Source organism: Podarcis vaucheri (genome assembly GCF_965113315.1).
Source record: "Podarcis vaucheri genome assembly, chromosome: 3".
Lineage (NCBI taxonomy): Eukaryota > Metazoa > Chordata > Lepidosauria > Squamata > Lacertidae > Podarcis > Podarcis vaucheri.
In genome coordinates this window covers 11,225,422-11,248,544 of record NC_138761.1, presented here as the reverse complement: position 1 = coordinate 11,248,544, position 23,123 = coordinate 11,225,422, and the positions used below count along the sequence as shown (strand labels likewise).

Below are 23,123 nucleotides of genomic sequence, written 5' to 3'. Positions count from 1 at the left end.
TCATAGTTGTTTCTCTGGTCACCTATACCGGGCAATAGCTAATCTCCAGATGATCAGTAAAATAAGCTTGCAAAAGCTGGCCCTATTTAAATTTCCATCCACAACTCCAGGGGATAAGCTTCCCCAAAATTGGTCCTATTGGAATTTCTATCCATGCCAATGCCCAAGTGCTGGTAGTCTAGCTTGTCTGCATGGAAATCTAACCTTGGCTGACTCACTTGTAGAGCTGGGGCATATTTTTCTTCCGATTTTATTATACGAAACTGGTCGGCATCTCCACATAGGAATAAAAACCCACAGATGGTGCAGGTTCAGTTGTCCTGGAAGACGTTCTGTAGCAACATTCATGCCATACATTTAATGCACTGTGATACCACTTTAAACGGTCATGGCTATCCCGCTATCCCCCAAGGAATTATGGGAGCTGTAGTTTGCTAAGGGCGCTGAGAGTTGTTAAAGGTAAAGGTAAAGGGACCCCTAACCACTAGGTCCAGTCGTGACCGACTCTGGGGTTGCGGCGCTCATCTCGCTTTATTGGCTAAGGGAGCCGGCATACAGCTTCCGGGTCATGTGGCCAGCATGACTAAGCCGCTTCTGGCGAACCAGAGCAGTGCACAGAAATGCCATTTACCTGCCTGCTGGAGCGGTACCTATTTATCCACTTGCACTTTGACGTGCTTTCGAACTGCTAGGTTGGCAGGAGCAGGGACTGAGCAATGGGAGCTCACCCCATCAAGGGGATTCGAACCGCCGACCTTCTGACCGGCAAGTCCTAGGCTCTGTGGTTTAACCCACAGCGCCACCCATGTCCCTGTTGTTATGAGTTGTTAGGAGATCCCTATTCCTCTCACAGAGCTACAATTCACAGAGTGGTTTAACAACCAATCCCTCTTCCCAGGGAACTTCAGCAATCTGCGAGGGGAACAGAGGCCTCCTTACAACTTTCAGCATCCTGAACAAGCCAAAATTCCCAGAATTCCTTGGGGGAAGCCATGACTGCTTCAAGTGGTACCACAGTGCTTTAAATATATGGTGTGACTGTGTCTTTTGTCATAGACAATGCATTTTCAGTTACTGCATTAGGTACAGAAGGGGATGATCATTCTTCAGTTGCAGTTGCAGTACCTCCCCTTAAGCTAAGCATTTGGGGTTTTTTGTTGTTGTTGAGAACATGCAACTGTGTGCATGTGCATAGGGAGATATCATTCAAGATGTAGTGAAAGTACTAGAAAGAGAAATCTCTCTCCCCCCCCTCCATGTCTATCCAGGGCTACTAGTTCATGATAGATAAATAGAACCTCAGAGGCAGTCTACCTATAAACAGAAGATGTGGTTGCCTCCAGGATGTTTGTGGATTTCCACCTGACTGAGACCCAGTTTTAGAAACAGTATGCTGGGCTCACTGGGACTTCAGCCTGACCAAACAAGGCTCTCCTTATCTTCTGGTAAGCAGACATTCAACCAGTGTTGTTTTCTTTGTTGTTGTTTAGTCGTGTCCAGCTCTTTGTGACCCCATGGACCAGAGCATGCCAGGCACTCCTGTCTTCCACTGCCTCCCGCAGTTTGGTCAAACTCATGCTGGTAGCTTCGAGAACACTGTCCCACCATCTCGTCCTCTGTCATCCCCTTCTCCTTGTGCCCTCAATCTTTCCCAACATCAGGGTTGGGAGTCTTCTCTTCTCATGAGGTGGCCAAAGTATTGGAGCCTCAGCTTCACGATCTGTCCTTCCAGTGAGCACTCAGGGCTGATTTTGCTAAGAATGGATAGGTTTGATCTTCTTGCAGTCCATGGGACTCTCAAGAGTCTCCTCCAGCACCATAATTCAAAAGCATCAATTCTCCAGTGTGGTGTAGTGGTTAGGAGCGGTGGACTCGTAATCTGCTGAACCGGGTTTGATTCCCCGCTCCTCCACATACAGCTGCTGGGTGACCTTGGACCAGTCACACTTCTTTGAAGTCTCTCAGCCCCACTCACCTCACAGAGTGTTTGTTGTGGGGGAGGAAGGGAAAGGAGAATGTTAGCCGCTTTGAGACTCCTTCGGGTAGTGATAAAGCGGGATATCAAATCCAAACTCTTCTTCAGCGATCAGCCTTCTTTATGGTCCTTTATTGTTGCATTTCCATGCACTTATATGTGTGTGTGTGTGTGTGTGTGTGTGTTGCACACTCTGAATTTCCTGATTCTTGTGCAGTTAAGCTAGAAGCCAGTCGGAAAGGCCCTACATTCCAGACAACCGTGAGAGGCGAAAGGCCATCTTTTATAAATCCAGTCTTGTGCCAGAGTGATTCATAAATGCACAGGAAGACTGGTTTCCTGCATTGCTCTTCTTAGCTCACGTGCCGCTTTACTTGCCTTGGGAATGTGTGCAGGTAAGGCACAGGCAGAGGTATCCCTGCCTTGCTTTTATTAATTCAATGTGACATCCTTTCCCCTGGGTCAGAGTGGAGCTGCCACCCTCCCTGATTGTTACTTGCCTTGATGGAAGATGATAGAGAGTCACGCAAGTCAATGGAAAATGAGGGATCCCCAAAATAGCAGCATCAGAAGTAAACAAGATGTGCAAAAAATTAAGCCATGGGAGTTTTTACTCAGGGTTGCCTGTTTTTGTTTTTTAACCAGGGCTCCAGGGTCTTACTGGCTGCATGGCACATAGGAATATCGCAGATAGATGTCTTTCATCAATGTTGAAGGAGGGAACTTACCACCTGCTGAATTTTATCCAGCTTTGAAAGCTTTCAGAAGCACTGCAAGAGCAAAAACAATGGGCCACTCTCTTTGCACGGGGACATTTATAACCCAATCCTAAATATGTTTGCTAAGAAATAAGCCCTGTCGTTTTCAATGAGACTTTCTTTCCAGAGGTTTTCCTTAACCTTGGTGCCTTCCAGATGTTTTGAACTACAGCTCCCAAAGGTGGGAAACAATGCTGGGAAAGTCTGCTTTGAAGAAAGCCTCCTGGCCAATCCCAAATATGCTTACTCAGAAGTAAATCCTATTGAGTTCTCTGCAACGTGATTTTCTACGAAGTTATGTGAGGATGGTAGAACTTAGAAATGGCAGTGTTTGCTGATCCACGGCGATTCCTCATCAAATAAAACAGATCATTGTTGTTGTTTTTAAAGCAAATATTCTCTGCAAAGGGTTGCCAGCTTTTATTCTGACAGAGCTCCTGCACCTTTTAATAGCTGCACAGCAGGGAGGAGGGGAAATCCAGATGAAATAAGTGGCATAGCGTGGGGGTGCAGGGGGGGCCGGCCGCACCGGGCGCAACATCTGGGGGTTAGGGGGCGCAAATCCACGGGTTAGGGGGTGCAAATTACTTGCCTTGCCCCGGGTGCTGACAACCCACGCTACGCCACTGGATGAAATCCATGCCTAATACTAGAATTGTCATAACTTTGGCTGTAGGAATTGTGTAGTGGTGGAGTTTAACTCAGTGATGGTTTGTTTTTGTAAGTTCATGGTTGCTCAGAGGGTTGCCACCTTTTCCCTCCCAGCAAGACAACTGTTCTTTTATCATCTGCATTGAGTGAAAATTTAATCAGACGTTTTCCTGGTCTTAAGTGACAAATACGTTTCATGTCTTACTTTTTACCCATCGTGCTCCAGAGCCTTGAGGAGAGGAGGGAAAACACTCTCCTAAAAGGGCTGCCAACCAAACCCTGCCAAAACACCAGGATAGCCTGCTCTTGTGCAAAGCTATTTCATGGCATAAAATAGCAAGGCCACTCGCTAATGGCTCTACAGCAAGCTGCTGCTAAAGGCACAGCTACAAGGGCTACCTGACATGTTGGCAACTCTATTGGGAGGCATATTTATTTATTTATTTATTTATTGCATTTAGGTAAAGGTAAAGGGACCCCTGACCATTAGGTCCATTCATGGCCGACTCTGGGGTTGCGGCGCTCATCTCGCTTTATTGGCTGAGGGAGCCAGTGTACAGCTTCTGGGTCATGTGGCCAGCATGACTAAGCTGCTTCTGGTGAACCAGAGCAGCGCACGGAAACACTATTTACCTTCCCGCCAGAGCGGTACCTATTTATCTACTTGCACTTTGATGTGCTTTTTAACTGCTAGGTTGGCAGGAGCAGGGACCGAGCAACGGGAGCTCACCCCGTCGCGGGGATTCAAACCACCGACCTTCTGATCGGCAAGTCCTAGGCTCTGTGGTTTAACCCACAGCGTTATCCCACCTTTTCCTCCAAGGAACTCAAGGTGCTGTACATGGCTCCCTCCCCCCTCTTTCTTTAATCTCCACAACAACCGTGTGAGGCAGGTAAGGCTAAGAGGCAGTGGCTGCCCCAAGGATTTGAACCCAGGTCTCCCAGGTCCTAGTCCACCACAGCACACTGGCTCTCAGATGCGCTTTGTACATGCACCAATGCACCCTCTTCTTCCCTATCACTCCCTTGATTTAGGGCTCAAAGAAAACCCTGGAAACGAGGATTATGAAGTCGTATCTTATTCACTTATTGCCTTACCTCCTTCCTTGCTCTTAGCCGGAATCCAGGAACCTGTGGCTATCCAAAAGTTCCTGGATTTGGTTGAGCCTGAGACTCTTACATCTCAGGGCCATGGGTCGAAGCCCCACATTGGGCAAAAGATTCTTGCATTGCACAGGGTTGGACTAGATGATCCTCATGGTCCCAACTCTACAACCTATGACTACAGCGGCCCTCATCCCAGATCATTGGGCAAGCCTGGCTTGGGCTGATGGGAGGCGAATGTCCATAGCATCTACAGGCCCACAAGTTAGCCACCAAAGTCTCAACTTTCTACTCATTTTTTTTTAAATCAGTTTTGTTGGTGGTGTGGGATAAAGGGAAAGCAAAGAGAGGAGGGGAAAGGGTCTTCTTACAAGACAAGAGTGACCAGCAAGTGTGATTCTTTCCTCATGTATTTGGGGAAGAAGAAGCCGCAGCAGCAGCAGCCAAGGACAAAGTGAGCGGTGAAATATTTAAATAAAGGAAGAGGATTATTATTGCATTATATATATATAAATAATGGAGAGAAGGCGCGCGCGAGTGGGGGGGGGGGAGTGTTGAGCAGGCAAGCCAGAATGCAAGAAAAGAATTAGCTAAACAAAAGAAATCATGGCGGAGCGTTCCTATTTATCGGGCGCCCTCCAAGGCTTGCGTGGATTATGGACTTTTTAAAACATACCCAAATACAACTCTCTCTCTTTCTCCTGGGAGATGGTCGGGAGCGTCGCCACGGGCCAGGTAAGTGCGACACCAGCAAGGCGGGTGGGTTTTGGCGGCTGGAGGAGGAGGAAACCCCTCCCTGGCCCCCCTTCCAAAGACCCCCGTCTCCCCTCCCCTACGCCAAACTCCAGCAGCGACCCCCTAACAGCCTGTAGTCGCCCTACAGCTTGGAGAGGATTGCGCCCTCGCTTTGCGCAGCGGCGGCCGGGGCGCATTCCACTGCGCAAAGGCGCGGGGTGGCGCGCCGGATGCCGCCTTCGACCTGGGGGGCGAGACCTGGGGTGGGGGCCGAGACGGTACCGAGGCCGCTTCCGGGCGGGGCTCTCACGTTGGGACCCCCGGAGAGGTTACAGACGCCCTTCTTTAAGTAGCTTAGACCCCCCAGCCTGTCCTGAACGGCGCTCTGGAGAAAGAGGTTTTGCGCATTGGTGTGGGAGCGGGCACACTTTGGCTCTACCCCCTGGGCGGGGAAGAGGGAGAGGTCGTGGGGAACGGCGCCTCCTTGAACTCTTTGGGAGGAAAGAAAGAAAGAATGTAAAGGTAAACGGAAAGTTAAAAATCGGCGCCAGCTGTTGGAGAAGGAGAAAATAGGCTTAAGAAATGCGCTGGCTTTCCAGAAGTTTAATCTGCTAGTGCCGCAGCAGCAAAAACAACAACCCCGTGTTGACCAGAGAAGAACCGGTCAGCGCCGAGACCTGCTTTGAGTAGGAGGGGGCAGCGCATTACTGGAGGGTCTGCAATGATAATGAATTCTAGACAGCCTCTGAGCATGTGTAGAGGGCCTCGTCGCTGAATAGAAGCATTCGCCTATTGAGAGGTTATTAAGCTGTTGAGTCCTAACCAAAGCGCAAAAGCCCGCCCTTTCTCTGCATGAAAGGGCTCTGAAGTATACGGGAGTGGCGTAGGTTGAGTGGAAATAGCAGAAAGGAACAAATGAAAAAACTGGAAGGAAAAAGGAAGGGGAAGGAGGTGGCGTGATGGCATGAATAGGCTACCCTCTTCTCTTCTCATTTGGGACACACCTGGAGGTTATTCTCCCTTTTATAGGAATGCAGGGAACTTTCATATGCAGAGTAGACCTTTGGTCAGTAGCTCAGAATTATCTACAGCGGCTGGTAGTTGCTCTTCTGAGTTTCAGGCAGGGAGTCTTCCCAAAGCTTGCCTGGAGATGTCAGGGCTTAGAACAGGCATAGGCAAACTCCAGATGTTTTGGGACTACAACTCCCATCATCCCTAGCTAACAGGACCAATGGTCAGAGGTGAAAGGAATTGTAGTCTCGAAACATCTAGAGGGTCGAGTTTGCCTATGAATCCCCACGACGGGCTGAGCTCCCGTTTCTCGGTCCCTGCTCCTGCCAACCTAGCAGTTCAAAAACACGTCAAAGTGCAAGTAGATAAATAGGTACCACTCCAGCGGGAAGGTAAGCATGACCCGGAAGCTGTACGCCCGCTCCCTCGGCCAATAAAGCGAGATGAGTGCCGCAACCCCAGAGTCGGTCATGACTGGACCTAATGGTCAGGGGTCCCTTTACCTTTACCTAGTAGCTCGACACAGGTCCTGGAACCCGAAGTCTTGAAAGGGATACAAGGTTTGTACTCAAAGGACGGGAAACCACACCCAAAGGCTGTAAGTGTTGACACTGTTTCCTCAGAGAGGAACAGAGCTAGAGCTCTAGTCCCATGGAAGGAGGGTAACCAGATGTGCAAGATAGTACGGTCCAAGGCTAGTCCAGTTGCAGGTAGTTCCAAGGGTGGAACGGGTGCTACAGGGATATAGTATGTGTATGACATCTCTATGTTTGTTGCAGTTACACTGATGAGTACAACACGGTACATGAATCGGGGGAGGATGTTAGGATTCTTTCCCCGTGTTGCAGTCATGGGATTGTTTTTATCACATGACGGTGTATGTTTTAATTCCACATTGTGGGAAGTCACGGAGACAGGATATTTGTATCACTGTGTTTCCGTGATATAGGGTGTTTGTCCTTTATTCCTTCTCTTTGCTGTCTGATGCTGAAGAGGAAGGAGCTGAGTTACGATGCTCCGAGCGTGTATATGGAAATAAGCGTAGTTTAGCCAAATTGCTGCGCTACTGAGTCTGAACGCTGACTACCTATACTCTGCTCATCCTGATGTGTGCTGATGCCTCTGAGGTATCAGTCACTGTGATGTTCGGGCTGGAGAAAGATTTTGAATCTCCTGAACGAACGACCAGGAGGGAGAGAACATGCCAGTCGGGCATGTGTCTCTGCCGGACTCCTACTCATGTGTAAGACCTCCTGACACCTTTATACTCCCAGAACGTAGCACTGTCTGTGACAACTTCCACTTCCTTGGTCTCAGCGTTGCCCTTGTAGAACTCAGCAGGGAGGAAGGCAGGGACAAAGCTTGAATTAGCTAGTTCTGCCTGTCATTAGCTGTGGTACCACCTAATGTTCATCATCTTCCTCCCACTGGGCACAAGCTACCACTTCATCCTGCCCTTTGTCCCATCGCAATGTCACTTCCAGAGCAGAACTTAGAAGAAAGGGCCAGTTTGGAGCGCCACATTTTCCATACCTGAGTTACCCCATCCTCCTAATAATTTGGATTTTTTTTAAAAAATAAAGTATTTCCTTTTGCAAGCTCATGTCACTGGGGGCCATAGGTATGTAGGATTTCCATTAACCTAAACTTCTGAATGTTTGGGAGTCTCTTGGGGGGGCATTCAAATACATTTGGTGTTGTTGCGAGCTCTGCGTCCCTCACACTTTGGGAAATATAATAATAATAATTTATTATTTATACCCCGCCCATCTGGCTGGGCTTCCCCAGCCACTCTGGACGGCTTCCAAAAGAATATTAAAATACTGTGATACATCAAACATTAAAAGCTTCCCTAAACAGGGCTGCCTTCAGATGTCTTCTAAAAGTCTGGTAGTTGTTGTTCTCTTTGACATCTGGTGGGAGGGCGTTCCACAGGGTGGGCGCCACTACCGAGAAGGCCCTCTGCCTGGTTCCCTGTAACTTGGCTTCTCGCAGTGAGGGAACCACCAGAAGGCCCTCGGTGCTGGACCTCAGTGTCTGGGTAGAACGATGGAGGTGGAGACGCTCCTTCAGGTATACTGGAAAGGCAAAATTGCAGCTTGCTTAACCGCTGTGAGTTTCCAGCGATCGAAATGGGGAGTCATAGGAAGCAGATTGGTAAGATGGTGTTCCCTGAGAACTTAATTGCCAAACATTGTTGTGTAAGAGGGGAAAGGAAATAGAGAGGTAGGAAGTTGCCAAAACGTGTGTATTTGTTGGGCAGAATGTTGACCGTTCTATTCAAGGAATGATGGGTATTTCCCATGGTCCTTGGCATCCAAGTGATGTTGGCAATCACAATTAATAGTTAGAAGTTATATGAAACGGTTCTTTATTAAACAAGCCTGCTCTGGACCCCTCTATTCTCTATGTCTGATGCTTGGGCCAATTTCTTCCTTTTGGTATGTCTTCTTTGACCTTTGCTGTGTGATTCTAGCCAACTAGGGAGCACGGCTTTCACCTGGCAGCATTACATAGCTGATCAGATCTGGCCATGTGACAAAGTCACTGGGGGCAAATGCAGAGGCAGAGCAAGGTGGGTGCGGACCGCCCTGGGTATCATGGGGGGTAACATTGCCACGCCGCCCCCTGGGATGCTCGTGGCGGGCGGTGCCCCCCAAGGACACTCGGCACGGGCAGCGCCCCCCTGGGACACGCACCCTCTGGGACACTTGGTGCAGGTGGTGCACCCCTGGGGTGCTTGGCCTGCCCCCTGGGACGCTAGCCCCACCCCCAGGTGCACGCCGCTCCAGGTGCCAGAGAAGCTAGCTCCTCTACTGGGCAAATGAAACCGGCTCCTCGATTCATCGCTCGAGTGATCCTACCCAATGGGATCACTGTGTATCTCATTGAAAGAAGGAACACCCCTCCCTCTCCCTCTCCCTCTCCCTCTCCCTCTCCCTCTCCCTCTCCCTCTCCCTCTCCCAGTTCCCAAACAATCAGCAAAAGGAGGGACCCTTTTTGCTGCAGCAGAAGTGCTAACACACCATCCTGCCAGCTCAGCCCTAATGTGGCCATTAGCAGTCACCTCCAGTCCAAAAACGAAGGATTGGGCTAGATGAGCCAATGTCCGCCTGACTCCGTACAAGTCAGCTCGGTATGTCCATGTATATTCAACCAGAGTTATCCTTCTCTTTTTTGCCCATTTCAGCCGTGAGCCTAATGCAGAAGCGCTCGCGGTTTGGTGTAAAACTCCCAGCTAATGGGAGTTAGCATGTGTAGCGAGGGAGAAGAAATAGATCTCAGGACCGTTGCTGGATTTGTCTTCATCCATGCTGCATATGTAATAGGCAGGCTCTCCCAGACTGTAAGTGGACTGTAAGGTATTATGACATGAATATATATTTTGGAGTGCTGAACAAAATGAGAATTTCATGCATTGGCAATATACTGTGACAAGTCGTATCCGGCATGACCTTGTGCTTTCAGCGGGAAGTTGAGTCGTAATGCATTCTGCAGAAAACCCCATGCACAAAATCAACAGGACGTTTTTCATTTTTATGCTGCTAATAATACTTTTCCTCATTCTGTGCCAGGTTCATAAAATCTCTTTGTTGGCATGGCCTAACTAAGATCTCCCTGATTCCTTTTATTTTATTTTTTTCTCCATACATTTGATGATGTACTCATTATTGGTTGTTGACAAGAAGGTCAATGGCACTGGATTACACTAGCTATTGAAATTCCAGGTATTAACATTTTATCCAATCAGTACAAAGCCATTGACTTTCAAGTTCATTGTAACCAAATTGATATACCGTATTTTTCGCTCTATAAGACGCACCAGACCACAAGACGCACCTAGTTTTTGGAGGAGGAAAACAAGAAAAAAAATATTCTGAATCTCAGAAGCCAGAACAGCAAGAGGGATCGCTGCGCAGTGAAAGAAGCAATCCCTCTTGCTGTTCTGGCTTCTGTGATAGGTGTGCAGCCTGCATTCGCTCCATAAGATGCACACACATTTCCCCTTACTTTTTAGGAGGGAAAAAGTGAGTCTTATAGAGCAAAAAATACGGTATCTCTGAGGATGCGGACAAGGGATGTGTGGGGGGATGAAATTAAGGAAATGGTTCAACAGGGCAGCCTCATGCCAGTCTTCAGAAATATTGCTGAGAACATTAAAGGTAAAGGTAAAGGGACCCCTGACCATTAGGTACAGTCATGGCCGACTCTGGGGTTGCAGCGTGCATCTTGCTTTATTGGCCAAGGGTCATGTGGCCAGCATGACTAAGCCACTTCTGGCGAACCAGAGCAGCACACAGAAACACCATTTACCTTCCCGCCAGAGTGGTACCTATTTATCTACTTGCACTTTGACGTGCTTTCGAACTGCTAGGTTGGCAGGAGCAGGGACTGAGCAATGGGAGCTCACCCCGTCGCGGGGATTCGAACCGCCAACCTTCTGATTGGCAAGTCCTCGGCTCTGTGGTTTAACCCACAGCGCCACCCGCGTCCCTTATACTGAGGACATTAGCCATCTTCAAATACCTTCACATGGAAGAGGGAGAAAATTTGTTTCTCCTGCTCTAGAGGGTAGGATCTGAACCAACGGCTTCAAGTTACAAGATAGGAGATTCCAACTAAACATGCAGAAAAACTTTGTGACAGTAAGAGCTGTTCAACAGTGGAACGGTCTCTCTTGGGAGGTGGTGGACTCTCCTTCCTTGGAGGTTTTCAAGCAGAGGCTGGATGGCAATCTCTCATGGATGCTTTAGCCAAGATCCCTGCATTGCAAGGGGTGTTACTTCCAAATCTATGATTCTATGATTACCAAGGGCTGCTGCTTCCCAACAAAATGAATCTGGACTCCAGACGGAGTCCAGATCAACCCTATAGGCTTTCCCTCCTCCTCCTCCTCCTTTGGCAATCAGTCATGGCTGAGTCCATGAACACGGTCTTAACAGTGAGTCCATAAGTGACTGTGGAGCCCAATTCTGGATCCACACATCCTTCCACAGTGGGGACACTGGTTTCCAGGCAGGAGTTGATCACGGTGAGGGTTTGCCAAACACACCTTCCTCTTAGCTCATTTCTCCCTTTGGTCCAGAGTTTGTGCTTCTTGAAAGTCCACGACACCTTTGGTAAAGGCTGTTCTCCAATTGGAGCCCTCGCAGGCCAGTGTTTCCCAGTTGTTGGTGTTTATACTACATTTTTTTTAGATTTGCCTTGAGAGAGTCTTTAAACCTCTTTTGTTGACCACCAGCATTATGCTTTCCATTTTTAAGTTCGGAATAGATTAGTTGCTTTGGGAGACGGTAATCAGGCATCCACACAACATGACCAGTCCAATGAAGTTGATGTTGAAGAATCATTGCTTCAACACTAGTGATCTTTGCTTCTTCCCATGTGGCATGTGACATGGTTGACACATCTCAAGGGCTCAGACCCTCTGTTCCTGATTCAGTGTTCTTCCCCTTGGTTGTGCTACTTAGGGCAGAGTAGCCATGACAGAGACTAAGGCCCTGGCTGTTGTCTTATATACTCATGCGTGTGATGTGTTCAGTTATATCAGCATATGTGGAACAATGTAAGGGAGTTAGGGAAGTAGACAGAAGGACTAACCCCATGACCCACAGGGAAGGAGTAGATTGAGGGAACAGATACCAGGGAGTATCTTGGCTCAGGATCTAGCTGTGATCTGCTTTAACTGTTTTTAATCTTGAATTTTAAATTGTTGCAACTCACCCTGTTGGTGAAGGGCAGGTAATAAATTTAATGATGCTGATAATCGCAACACCACACAGAGAACACAGGAGAAACATGGAGAGTAGAGTTCAGAGCTTTTATTAGCCAGACTACAGTGGTACCTCGGGTTACAGATGCTTCAGTAAAGTTTAAGAATGTGTAGAAAGCACAATGAGGTGAATTGGAAGTCAAAAGTGTGTGTGATGTTAGACGATGTGTTGTTAGTTCATGTTTACAGTGGTACCTCAGGTTACAGACGCTTCAGGTTACAGACTCCGCTAACCCAGAAGTAGTACCTCGGGTTAAGAACTTTGCTTAAGGATGAGAACAGAAATCGCGCTTTGTAGTGCAGCGGCAGCGGGAGGCCCCATTAGCTAAAGTGGTACCTCAGGTTAATAACAGACCTCCAGAACGAATTAAGTTCTTAACCTGAGGTACCACTGTATTTCATATAGCTCTTATCTATTCCTTGCGATGGCCAACATTACTTGGATGTCGGGGGACCATAAGGAGTGCTGTCATCCATGGGAAGCGCAGTCACCCATGGGAAATATAGTCCATGCTTGACATCCCCTTGTGGCGTGTCAAGTATTGTGAAATACCTTTGTTCATGTTTATATCATGAATGGAGATATTCTCCTCTCTCAGACTATGATACTTCTATTAAATTGTATTATTGCTTTTGAGGTTGAAGTTGATCCCCTTGTTTGTGAATTGTCCTCGTCTTCCATCTTTGGGAGCAAAACCATCGACACCCCTGGCCTTCCCAGCAGCAGTAATAGCAAGATGGTAGTCATAATTAGGGATGCGGGTGGTGCTGTAGGTTAAACCACAGAGCCTAGGACTTGCCGATCAGAAGGTCGGCGGTTCGAATCCCCGCGACGGGGTGAGCTCCCATTGTTCAGTCCCTGCTCCTGACAATCTAGCAGTTCCAAAGCATGTCAAAGTGCAAGTAGATAAATAGGTACCACTCTGACAGGAAGGTAAACGGTGTTTCCTTGTGCTGCTTTGGTTCGCCAGAAGTGGCTTAGTTATGCTGGCCACATGACCCGGAAGCTGTACTGGCTCCCTCGGCCAGTAAAGCGAGATGAGTGCCGCAACCCCAGAGTCAGTCACGGCTGGACCTAATGGTCAGGGGGTCCCTTTACCTTTACCTAGTCATAATTAGTTGCTCTACATGATCCCAAACACTGCCGTCTGTTGGATGTAGAAGACAAAGCAGAATGTCCTTTGTCGGAGAGCTTTGCGAGCCCAAATGCTTAACCGTGGCATTAAGGAGAATGCGGCTGATATACTAAGGAATTTGCACGCTTTGTGGGTTAGTACAAAACTTTGGCTCAAAGCTATTAATACATATTGGAAAAAAAGTCTTAATTCTGGTTTGTCCGCCAAATTATCGCTGCCTTTTCTGCAAGCGACACATCCTCATCTCGATGTAGGAGAAACAAGTGACAAACCTCGGAATGAATTACAAGAAAGTCTCTTTCTCATTAAATCTGCACAGAATGAGGATTTACTGCATGGGCAGCAATGGGCCCTGGGGGCTTCTTGTCCATAATCCCACCTTGAACATGGCCCTGCAATTATTCTTACAAAAATGCGGACAGAGTCGTCCGTCCCCCCACCAGATTGACATGTCTGCTTCACACACAACTAATTGCAATCACAGAAAAGCAGCGCATTCCTTTTGCTTTCGCTCTCTCTTTCTTTTCTTGGCCGAATGCCCTACTTCCAACAATGCCAACTAACTTGAAACCTCTGCCCACCCCACCTCCCCTCTCGATTTCCAGTGTTGAATTGACAACATTTCCCATTGGCTTGCTTAGGCACCGTAATGTTGAGTGCGTACAACGGATCCCCTCGCTCTCTGCTTGCTCAATCCTTCCCAGACATTAAGATATTATGACATGAATATATATTTGTGAGCTTTGCACAAAATGAGGATTTCACGCATAGGCAATATAGTGTGACTAGCATATCCGGCATGACCTTGTGAATGCCGGCAGGGCTTCCAGAATAAACAAAGTGAGGGGGGATATGTAGAGCAGATGGTTAGATCCAGAAAAGGAATTCCAGCACTTTTTCCCTGGGAAGAGGAGAAGGACCTGGAGCTGTGCAGAGGTGCTGCTGGTCAGGTGGGATGTCCAATTGGGGCATGGAAAGAGAAAAAAAAACTGGAGGTTAAGTAGACAAGAAAGGTCAGTTCTCCAGGGAACCGGACAGAGGGCCTTCTCAGTAGTGGCGCCCACCTTGTAGAACACCCTCCCGTCAGTTGTCAAGGAAATAAGCAGCTATCTTATTTTTAAAAGACATATGAAAAGCAGCCCTGTTTAGGGAATTTTTTAATACTTAATGCTGTATTGTTTTTAACACTCGATTGGGTGCTGCCCAGAGTGGCTGGGGAAACTCAGCCAGATGGGCGGCGTATAAATAATAAATTATATTATTATTATTATTTGTCTGCTCCACAATTTGCTTGCTACTTTTCCATGCTTTCCCCTCATTCCTCCGCAGTGCCAATCTCTCCCAGGCCAGCTTTGCTCCTCCCCACACCTTTCTTCTGCTTTGGTGATCACTTGTAGCTGAGTAACATTGTCTTCCATGAATACGGAATATGAATACAGTGTGTCCATAGGTAACTGTGGAGGCTAATTCTGGATCCACACATCCTTCCACAGTGGGGACATAGGTTTCCAGGCAGGAGTTGATCACGGTGAGGGTTTGCCAAGCGTGCCTTCCTCTTAGCACATTTCTCCCTTGCGTCCTGAGTTTGAGTATCTTCAAAGTCCATGACACCTTTGGTAAAGGCTGTTCTCCAGTTGGAGCGCTCGCAGGCCACTGTTTCCCAGTTGTTGGTGTTTATACTACATTTTTTTAGATTTGTCTGGAGAGCGTCTTTAAACCTCTTTTGTTGTTCACCGGTATCACGCTTTCCATTTTTAAGTTGGGAATAGAGTCGTTACTTTGGAAGACGATAATCAGGCATCCACACAACATGACCAGTCCAACGAAGTTGTTGTTGAAGAATCATTGCTTCAACGCTGGTGATCTTTGCTTCTTCCAGTACACCGACACTAGTTCTCCCGTCTTCTGAAGTGATATGTAAAATTTCCCAGAGACACCATTGATGGAATCTTTTGAGGAGTTGGAGATGGTGTTTGTAAGTGGTCCATGTTTCACAAGCATACGGTGAAATTGGTAGTATGATAGCTTTGTAAGATAGCATTTTGGTTTCCCTGCATTCAGCCTCCTCCCAAAAGTAAGTTTGCATCCTGAGACTACGCCTCTCACTGGGCAGTTTTTATTTTTGTCTCTCCTGACCCCTTTAGAAAAATCTACTGTACTCCTGCAAAGTTTTACATTTCCTCCAAGCTTGCTCATAGCTCCTTCTTCCAGTTCGATGCCAGTATACATGGGATTCTGCTTCTCCTGTTACAAAAGGACCTGCGATATCTTGGACAGAGCATTCTCCCATTCAGAAATGCCTCGGATGTACTGAGAGTAGCACTATGGGCTGAAATTTAAGTTGCTAAATAATGCATATCTTAAACATGTTTGCCATGATGTGTTTACCCAAATAGACTGGATGGGCTCCATCCCAAGGAACTGTTGCAAGCTGAGTAAATAATACATGGAGAGAATAATGCACATTTTTTAAAAAGTCCATAATTACATATTTACATGATAGTCTGTAAATTCCATAATTACTTATTTACACAATAGACCATAGCAGCTGCTACTGTCTATTGTAGCAACTCTCACGGAATGGCATTATAGATTCCCCCCCAAAAAAAATGCTATGAAGAAATGCAAATAAATAAATGCATACCCCACCCCACCCGGTCCAATCAATTGTAAACGTATATATCACAAACACTGATGCATTATGAAGTGGGCTTCTGTGGGTACCAGAATCTCAGTTGGACGTGCATCAGAATGCAGGAAGTCATCTCTCGACATTGGGTTGCTTCCAAAAGGACATATATCTGAATGCATATCCCCACCCAAATCGAGATGGGCATGCTCACATCATTGCACAACCAACTGTGCATCCTGTTGAAAGTAATAGATGGCTTCCATATTCAGATGCTCATCCAATTTATTTTCCTGATTCCTGATTACACCAGAAACGCTACGTGTGTGTATGCAGATTGTCATATCTGGATTGGGACTCAGTATTTCCCCACCATTTTATGCGCCACCACTGTTCCCTGCCACAAAGGGCTTGCAATCTGAAACTCTGGGCTAAACCACGGAAGACTGTGCATTTATTTCTGTTAAATGCAGGATGCCAATAGGATTTTCTCAACTGAGCACCCTGTATGTGAACTGGGCTCTCTGGTCACAAAAGAGGACACAGATATGCATCTGATTCACATTGTGGGCAAATTTGTGGCCTTTTTTTTGTTTTTTGCAGATGGTCCCAAAATAAATTGGTCACACACACATTCTTTTATGCCTGACACAGTGGCGTAGCGTGGGTTGTCAGCACCCGGGGCAAGGCAAGTAATTTGCGCCCCCTAACCCGTGGATTTGCGCCCCCTAACCCTAACCCCCAGATGTTACGCCCGGTGCGGCAGGCCCCCCCTGCACCCCCACGCTACGCCACTGGCCTGACAGAATGTGAGCAGGTGAAGCTTTCCCCATAATTGTATTTCCATAATAGAAAAGGCTTAACCTGATGAATTTCTGCCTGCCATACAGCTGTTAAGGGCACAAGAACCTTGCTTTCTGCCAATCCTAACTGTAAGCCAAAGCCTGGGCTACAATCCTGTACTCATGTACCTGGGAGTAAGCCCCATGGAACACCACAAGACTCACTTATATACGGACACAACAACAACAACAACAACAACAACAACAACAACAACAACAACAACAACAAAATTTATTTATACCCCGACCTCCCCAGCCAAGGCCAGGCTCAGGGCGGCTAACAACCAATAATAAAAACAAGTTGAAGGAATACAACTTAAAAACAAGATTAAAAGACAACATTAAAACATTAAAACAATTAAAATTCAGCCTCATCACAGGAGGAGAAAGGAAAAAGAAAGAGGGGGAGGGAATCAAATTGACTCCAAGCCAAAGGCCAGGCAGAACAACTCTGTCTTACAGGCCCTGCGGAAAGAGATCAGATCCCGTAGGGCCCTGGTCTCGTGAGGCAGAGCGTTCCACCAGGCGGGAACCAGTGTTGAAAAGGCCCTGGCTCTGGTTGAGGCTAATCTGAATTCCTCAGGGCCCGGAACCTCTAGGGTGTTGCTATTTATGGACCTTAAGGTCCTCCGTGGGACATACCGGGAGATGTATATTATTACAGTATAAGATCACAATGCAGTGAGTTCTTAATGAGTGGCTGGTCTCAGGAGACATGCCTGAGCATCTCTGCAAAGTTGTCATGTTTATTTGTGTGTTTATTGTGTAGCAGTATACCTTCCAGGAAATCACTGTTCTCCAATGAGTCCACCATAGGAACGATGCATCCTGGTTACTAGGGAAAAAGGAGGGGCAAATTTTGGAGGTTACTATGACTAGGAAATGAGACAGGAGCAGGAAAGGTGCCAGTGTGGTGTAGTGATTAGGAGCGGTGGACTCGTAATCTGGTGAACCGGGTTTGCTTCCCCGCTCCTCCACATGCAGCTGCTGGGTGACCTTGGGCTAGTCACACTTCTTTGACGTCTCTCAGCCTCACTCACCTCACAGAGTGTTTGTTGTGGGGGAGGAAGGGAAAGGAGATTGTGAACTGCTTTGAGACTCCTTGTTGTTGTTGTTTAGTCGTTTAGTCGTGTCCGACTCTTTGTGACCCCATGGACCAGAGCACGCCAGGCACTCCTGTCTCCCACTGCCATGTTCATAGCTTCGAGAACACTGTCCAATCATCTTGTCCTCTGTCGGCCCCTTCTCTTTGTGCCCTCAATCTTTCCCAACATCAGGGTCTTTTCCAGGGAGTCTTCTCATGAGGTGGCCAAAGTATTGGAGCCTCAGCTTCACGATCTGTCCTTCCAGTGAGCACTCAGGGCTGATTTCCTTCAGAATGGATCAGTTTGATCTTCTTGCAGTCCACGGGACTCTCAAGAGTCTCTTCCAGCACCAGAATTCAAAAGCATCAATTCTTCGGCGATCAGCCTTCTTTATGGTCCAGCTCTCACTTCCATGCATCACTACTGGGAAAACCATAGCTTTCACTATACGGACCTTTGTTGGCAAGGTGATATCTCTGCTTTTTAAGATGCTGTCTACGTTTGTCATTGCTTTTCTCCCAAGGAGCAGGCATCTTTTAATTTCGTGGCTGCTGTCACCATCTGCAGTGATCATGGAGCCCAAGAAAGTAAAATCTCTCACTGCCTCCATTTCTTCCCCTTCTATTTGCCAGGAGGTGATGGGACCAGTGGCCATGATCTTGTTTTTTTTTTGATGTTGAGCTTCAGACCATATTTTGCACTTTCCTCTTTCACCCTCATTAAAAGGTTCTTTAATTCCTCCTCGCTTTCTGCCATCAAGGTTGTGTCATCTGCATATCTGAGGTTGTTGATATTTCTTCCCGCAGTCTTAATTCCCGCTAGGGATTTATGCTTAAAATTTTACAAGGGAGGCTCAAGCAGTATGTGGACCGAGGATTTCGAAGGGGCAGAGGAACCAGAGACCACCAAACATAATGTATGTTAATTCCATCCTTAAGATTCTCCTTTTCTGATTTTTCTCTAAAATACACAGGTTTGTTGTTGTTGTTGTTTAAAAAACGAGAATGGCACATTTGGGTAGTTCAAAGGATAACTGTATTCTTATCAGAGTCTTAGTCTGGGAATTGTGAATTAGGTTCCTCTTTCCATTATGCTGACCAGCTGGAATGGCTACTAAGGAGACAATTCTCTGAGAGAAGGAGCTTAAATTATGGGAGTGGCCGTTGCTACCTGTCCTCAGATGCAGCCAGGTAAATTTGTCTGCTGATGGGCATAGTTCTGGCAGAAGAGGAAGTGGATGGCAGATGCTGATCCCAGCCAGGCTAAGAGAATGGACTGGGTTGAAAATGTCCTAAATAAGCACTTAAGGAAAAGTTACTTAATGTGGCTTGGGGATGTGCAAGAGGAGACTAAGGCTGATGCCTCCTCCATGAAGGGGAGAGAAATTAGATTTAGTTCACACCAAATGGTGAATCCACCTAATTCGCGCTTCCTGAAATGCAACCATCCTGTGAAATTTGCACCTCTCTGAATTTTGCAATGCATTCTGCAACGAAATAATGCACACCGAAAGAACGCATGTACTAGGGGATCGCGTGCCTACGCTAGAGAAAATAAGATCCAAAAATGCATTAGGTCAGAGGGGAAATGCCTTACCAAAAATATATAATTACTAGGCAAAGCTGCACACAAGAATGTGTGTATTAGGATCAATGCGTACTAAGATGCCGATGAATTTCGATGAAGACTTTTTCAAAATGAGTACTAATTGCAAAATGAGAAACCAAATCTGACAGATTTGCTTACCCCCTAGTCCTATACCATCCCCGGGAAAGATTAAAACCTGGGAATTTTTGAGGCTCTTGTTTTGAGGATTCCAAATTGGTAATCAGATGCTCTCACAGACCTTATGTGACTAAAGCAGGGGTGCATGTTTGGCCGATGAGACAATGGCATCCAGTGGCAGCCGTAACAGAAGGCATGTTTGTGGTCAGAACCAGTTTATTGGTCTGCAAGTGTACCTGTTAGATTTCATTTACTGCTATTTTTATGGTAATGGAGTTTGAAGACAAAGACAGATCTGTTCCCTGCAGTGTTAACTACTCTAAGAGGGAGCATTATGGGATGTCATCTTTTGCCTTTTATAATGATAAATATTTCCGAGACAAAGCAGTGTAGGAAAACCTGCGTGTATAAATATGTCTATCCTGTCTGTTAGGATAAAGAGTAAATCTACTGTTTATTTTTACGCGGAAATTGTCAAGAACTAAGTGATTTTTGACAGGTAAAGAATACCCGCACGGTGCATAATTCTTATTTTATTAGTGTGCCTTACCCTCACACACATATAGGTAGATAAATGCGCGTGCACACACACACACACACACACACACACACAGCACCACTGGGCACCTATCCCACCCAAGAATTCACACACTTCTCTGCGAAGGTGAGGAAGGTTGTTTTTGTTTAGTCGTTTAGTTGTGTCTGACTCTTTGTGACCCCATGGACCAGAGCACGCCAGGCACTCCTGTCTTCCACTGCCTCCCGCAGTTTGGTCAAACTCATGCTGGTAGCTTCGAGAACACTGTCCAACCATCTTGTCCTCTGTCGTCCCCTTCTCCTTGTGCCCTCCAACTTTCCCAACATCAGGGTCTTTTCCAGGGAGTTTTCTCTTCTCATGAGGTGGCCAAAGTATTGGAGCCTCAGCTTCAGGATCTGTTCTTCCAGTGAGCACTCAGGGCTGATTTCCTCCAGAATGGAGAGGTTTGATCTTCTTGCAGTTCATGGGACTCTCAAGAGTCTCCTCAGGCACCATAATTCAAAAGCATCAATTCTTCGGCGATCAGCCTTCTTTATGGTCCAGCTCTCACTTCTATACATCACTACTGGGAAAACCATAGCTTTCACTATACGGACCTTTGTTGGCAAGGTGATGTCTCTACTTTTTAAGGTAGTGACAAGGGAAATTATTGCAACATAGGAGGACGACTTATACTGAGTCAGACCATTGGTCCTCTTGCTTGGTACTGTCGACTCTGACTGACAGCAGCTCTATAATATTTCAGATGGGACATTTCTGGTTCTGTTTGCAAGGAAGATGCTCTAGCATAGAGCTATGATCCTTCCCAACATTCTGACCAAGGCTGATGGGAGATGTTGTTCAAAGGTTGCTGTAAACTTCTGTGCTTGACTTTGATCCTTCATCTCCTTGTTGTTGCTGTGAAATTAAGGAATTCTCCTGCCTGGTAGACAACTCAAGCCTCAAAAAACCCACCTGCAAATTCCTCTTGCTGCCTCCTCCCGAACTGCCAAACTTCTGCCAATTCCTTATGAGCAAACCTCCCTTATGTCTGTGTGGCAGATTGTGACTTCCCTGGGAATATGATCTAACTGTACCTTTCTTGACTCTCGGGGCTTCTTTTGAAACCCAACCGAGTCTCTTTTATCAGTAGAAACCAAAATATGTCAACAGCAAAATCCTGAACTTAAAACCCAAGTAAGAGAGTATAGGATTGCAGGCTTAAATAGTTTTAAGCCTATCTCTGTGTTGTTGTTGTTCTCAATGTTCAGAGGGCGTTTGGCTCTGCCCTGCAGCTCCTCGCAACATGACATGCACAATGTCAGGACGTCGCGCCCGGCCCCCTCAATCATCTTGAGAAGATGGCACCCTTGCCTGGCAGTTTTCCTAAACTGTCATGCACTGACACCAGCACTGATCCTTGGGGTTTGGAGACAGTCTTCAGCAAGCTGGCCAAAGGCAGTTAATGGGAATGTGACTTATCGACAGCAGGCTAGTTTTCACAAAATTTTGCCCTTCCCTCTCTGTCCTCCACCCAGACCCTGCAAGTTTCCCTATTTTCCAAGGACAGTCCCGGATTTACAGAAGCCATCCTGGTTTCCGATTCAATCCCAGAATGTCCTGTTTTCCCCTATATTCATCTAAGAATTGTTAGAGGCTATGGAGTTATGTAACCCCCGAGCCAAGGAGATAAGTAGGGAAAGTTTTTTTAAAAAAATGTTTCATGTTTTAACATGTTTTTATATGTGTTTCTATATATGTTGCCCCTGGGTCAACCCAAACAGATGGGAGGGATATAAATAATAAGATTATTGTTATGATTATGGAATGGGACATCTCTATTTGAAGGCAGCCCTGTTTAGGGGTTTTAATGTATTTTTAATCTCTTGTTGGAAGCCGCCCAGAGTGGCTGGGGAAACCCAGCCAGATGGGCGGGGTATAAGTAATAAATTTATTATTATTATTATTATTATTATTATTATTATTATTATTAGAGAAATGTCGGAAGGTAGGCAAGATGCATTCTCAGAGTTCCAAGAAGATCAGGCCTAAAAGCAGGGATAGTGAGAAGGGGCGTGGCCTGGGGAGCCTTCCAAGGGCCAGGGAGAGGACTGGAGGGCCACTTCCAAACAGCCTACGGAGCTGCTTAGATTCTAAGGGACGCTATTTGCTTACTTTCGTACTTTACTCGACAGCTAAATAACGGGCTTTGCCTTATAGCCCTCGTAACGAGTGTGGCGTCCGCTTAAAGAAACTGGAGCACGGCGGCAGAAGGATCAATTGGGCAATTGTTCTTTATAGACACAAGATATAGCTGTTTGCTAATGCAGAAAACAAAGGAGAAAAATAGTGCCAAGACAAAAGGCTTCGCGGTGCTGCTAAATAAGAGGCCATAACCGAAGAGCGGAGCTCTAAATATTTTTCTGCTAAAATTATCCAAGACCCGCCTGAGAAAATGACGTTGCCCTTTAACATGGGAAGCTATGAAGCCATATCTAGCAATAAATCAAAGTATCATAGGAAGCTGCCTTATACTGAATCTGACCAGTGGTCCATCCAGGTCATTATTACCTACACTGACTGGCAGCAGCTGTCTTGGGTTTCAGGAAGGGGCTATACCCAGCCACATCTGGAAGTGCCTGTGATTTGACCTGGGGCCATCTGCATGCCAACAAACGCTCTATCATCCCCCACCCTTTCTTTTATTTTTTGGCAGCTGAGCATCTCTTCGGAAAATCCCACCCTACTGTCAGTATTTCAGTGCATGATTGCATTGAAATGCATGAGCCAGTGTGGTGCAGTGGTTAAGAGTAGTAGACTCGTAATCTGGGGAACCGGGTTCGCTTCCCCGCTCCTCCACATGCAGCTGCTGGGTGACCTTGGGCTAGTCACACCTCTCTGAAGTCTCTCAGCCTCACTCACCTCACAGAGTGTTTGTTGTGGGGGAGGAAGGAAAAGGAGATTGTTAGCTGCTTTGAGACTCCTTAGTGTAGTGATAAAGCGGGATATCAAATCCAAACACTTCTCTTCTTCTTCTTCTTCTTTATATGAATGTGATGATAACTTGCTGTGAACGTTTGCTGTTATCAATTTTTTAAAAAATATATATCAATATTTTAGATCGCCCTTTTGCTCAGAGGCCAGGGTAGGACTCGAACCAGTGGCTTCAAGTTACAAGAATG

The 23,123-nt window shown here is 46.6% G+C and overlaps 1 long non-coding RNA gene across 1 annotated transcript in view; it reads left to right on the top strand.

The window, feature by feature from the left end:
- LOC309529748 overlaps window positions 1-23,123 on the top strand; it is a 537,650-nt gene that overhangs the window by 460,740 nt on the left and 53,787 nt on the right. The window lies entirely within an intron of this gene.